At 37.2% G+C, this 3,656-nt stretch overlaps 1 protein-coding gene across 1 annotated transcript in view; it reads left to right on the forward strand.

The window, feature by feature from the left end:
• Nucleotides 1-52: 52 nt before the first annotated feature.
• The window catches only part of LOC101847875 (carbonic anhydrase 2), a gene marked incomplete in the record, with an annotated part of 17,553 nt that continues 13,949 nt past the window's right edge, over nt 53-3,656 (forward strand). Inside the window, 1 exon segment of the mRNA XM_005098825.2 lies at nt 53-116.

Here is a 3,656-nt window from a genome sequence, read left to right on the forward strand (position 1 = left end):
CTGGCTCATGGGCCAAACGAAATAAAAAGGCCTTGCTCATTCTTAGCAAGCGCTCATTCTTCATCGCCTGCTGTGGTCGTACGCAACTCATCACTCGCTCTCTCCTCGTCGACAGGGTAAGGATGCCATTGAAAATATAGGACGAAACAAATAATATTTTCTCACAATGCATTAACATCGACAAAGAAACCCAACGTAAATGTACGCACAGAAAAGGGTAGTGATTTTTACGCGTTGGAATAACATTATGCGTATGTTGTCGATTATTTTCGTGTCTTAGCACCCCTATTTTTGTTTTTCATTATTGGGTCTCAGTACTTTTCCCAAAAGAAAGAAATACGTTAAAAAGTAAACTTTTCTTTGCTATTAATACTGGTAGCCTCATAGTTATATTAAACAGAAATTGCTACGAAACATTTAAAATGAAATACATCAATATGCAGTAGAACTATTACAAACTGTTAATCAGTTTGACTAAAATTGAATTCTGTCCTTTCTCAACAACGGTTTTCTAACGAATCCCACATCTTAAAATTATGTTCCAAATCAAAACTTACCGTACTATAATGATTGGGCAAATTTAGCAGCCAGCCCTCATAGAAATATTTTAATTTTTTAGAAAGTAATATACTCAAGAGAGGTAACTGAGCCCTATACGTGTTGAAGTTCTAATTGATGGTTTCAACTGATTTTTCAAAAATTGAGGCGTGAAACTTGATTTTACTGACATTGTCAATGAATGAGAGGCGGTAGAAACGAGAAAACATTCAAGAGGGTTGAAAGATTTGAAAGGTACCAGCTCTTTTGTCTTTATTTTGAAGTGAAATTAAAAATTGCCAAACATGACCATTTTGTTTGTGTTAGATTAGGAGCGTAGATGTTGCTTTACTCTGTTCGCTCGTTTAAACAAAAATGCTATCTATTGAAACATCGTAACTATTTGATCTAAAAGATAGTAACATGTTCTTGCTATGTAGTCCCGTCTGTATAGATATAACCTGCTGTGACTTAACGAGTCCCTTACCAGAGGGCTGAACTGTAAAAGAATTAAATCTTGACCCGTTTCCATAAGTTGTTTTTTGATTGTTAGTTGGTTTTTCTTTTTTTCTTTTTTTTTGGGGGGGGTGTGGGGGGGGATAAGCCGACGAAAATATCAGCTAAAAAATCATGTAGATATTTCTTACAGGCTTTCTAACAATTCTAGACATTAATGAACACAAGTAGGACAATGCAATTTTTAAAAAATATTATATGCACCCATCAGGAATATATATTTTCTTCTGAAATAAACTTAAGAAAAAAATTAAATTAACAAATTATTGAAACAAAATACTCCTGATGTATATTGGCTATGCATCAAACAAAGTATTACTACATTGTACTCAATAATGCTGGGGAAAGAGGCGTTTTCTAGTGAATTTGAGAGAATTCCTTTATTGGTGAATTCTTCCCATTTTTCTAAAATAAAAATCTAAACAATTTCATATTTTCAAAATGTTTCTGTTATAATGGCCTCGTGTTTAATTTTAAGAACTGCTTAGGGAAAAAGACAAGATAACCGTAACGTTGTGGTAAATTTCGAACTCAATTTACCTAACGAAAGTTTAACTCTTTAAGGACGAGTCAGACACATTTGTACGACCAAAAACAGATCGAAGTCAATGTTGTGGCACACTTTTAGTCCACATACATACACCACAAACACAACACTGGACAATACATAGTAATATAAATGTTGTTCCTTGCCTTTGTAAGTTTCAGAAAAAGAAAACTGAACTGGAAAATGTGCATGGATATAACTAAAGTTAAGTTTTTTACAAGCTTTCGAATGAGCAGGATTTGCGTCTTCAATGAGTTAAGAGAGATTGCGGGCTCAGAGGTTCGATGTTCACGAATTTATCCTTTTGGCTCGGTCCTGTTGGAGATGGACCTTTGAGTCCAAGGTTCCACCATACAGTGTTGCAAGGAGCAATAAGCCTATACTTTTTCGCACGCTCTCGAAAAAGATTTGCTTCAAAGCGAGTATTCCCGTCCCGGGCGCAACCGGTGGCAGAGTATACTCGTCTACAGTCACGTAGATTTCGTTTCTAAATTCATAATTAATTCCTACCAAAACTGAAAACACTCCAGCAAGTAATAAAAACTGTATAGTACGACAGAAACTGGAGAGTGGCTGCGTAACCTGAAGGAAATGGGACTTTTGAGTAGGACAAATGGTTACATTCGTAAAAATCAGTTGCGCTGCAGCTTATAGAACCAGTAACCCACTTCTCCTGAGAACCAGCAGAGAAGGAAAAATAATAGTTAGATACACCCTTATAGCTTTTTTTAAAAATCCCAAATGTGCTGATGAAGTCTCTCCTTTGTAGCATATCAAGGAAGTCAGATCAGAAGGAAGGGAAGTAGTTCTTGGGCAGTTTGCTCCCTAATGCCTACCACCCTGGCAAAGCTGTATCATGCATATTTCTGCTTGAACATCCTCCATCAAGACGCAAAAGGCCATCAGTTTACTGTGCGTTAGCTCATAGAGCAACAGTTCACTTTTTCATGGCGCAGATAACAGTTAACTACATTAGAATCACAAAACTATATCAACTATTAAGATCATTTTAAGTAACTAAGACCATGAGGTCGGAAACCAATTTCTGCTCTACCAAAATCGTAAGATTATTCAGAGTCGTTATCAAGATATTCAAAGAATTGCATTCGAAAAGCTTGACCTTATTGTAAAACTCAAAAGCTTCAACTTCAATGTCTCAAAACTAGGTACTGAGCTCATAGAACTTTGTAATTCTATGGTAGCGAATTATATTTTAAGAAGGCGTTTTTACGTCTACATCGACCCAATTTAGATTGTCTAGGAGGGTGGCTGCTTTTAGGGCCAAAACAGTCTGAGAGGGAAACAGCGTCCCAGTGGAAAGATCAAGATATTCGATAAACAAATTCTTCCAACACAGAAATAAAAAAGGTCTTCTGCATGCGATGACGAGGCTCCATCTAACCGCTCAGCCATAGATGCCGTTAGGAGCACGTGAGGACAACAGTAACACAAAAGTTATTGGTGAGGCAGCATGGTGAAATCAGGCCCTCGTAATTTTTTGGGCATGTAGAGTTATTGGTATGGCCTTAAAGCTTGTTCACCTGTCTTTATTTGGAGGAAAAAGGTATCCATTTATCTTGAATACAAGTCGAAATATTTACGAAAGAAGGAGGTGAGGGTCACCTGTTTCCAGAGGTAATATTAATGAGAAAATGGCCGCCACGGGTTAGTTATTTCCTTAGCTAAAGAGTCCGCGGTAACTGAAAATTTACATTTTCTGTTTCTTTAATCAACGTTGTAAAAAAAATCCAAACAGAAATGAGTTCTTTAATGGGCATGAAAGGTGTTGAGCCAAAAAACAAAAATTTAATAAAATTTATAAACCTGCGGAAAAATGCAAGTTTCTTCATTTTGATTATTTTGACGAGAGTCTGATTCCACTACGCTGTCTCTCTGAACTGGCAGGTCGGCGTCCGGGTGGGTTGGGGGGTTGGTTCTTAAGCAAACGAGGGCTCGACTCTCGTATAAGGAAGACAATATATTACGTATCTCTGTCTATCTCCAGAGATTTTTCACCCCACTCAGACCGGGTCACGGTGACAGGCAGGGTTGAAAA

Source organism: Aplysia californica, unplaced genomic scaffold (genome assembly GCF_000002075.1).
Source record: "Aplysia californica isolate F4 #8 unplaced genomic scaffold, AplCal3.0 scaffold00194, whole genome shotgun sequence".
Taxonomy (NCBI): domain Eukaryota; kingdom Metazoa; phylum Mollusca; class Gastropoda; order Aplysiida; family Aplysiidae; genus Aplysia; species Aplysia californica.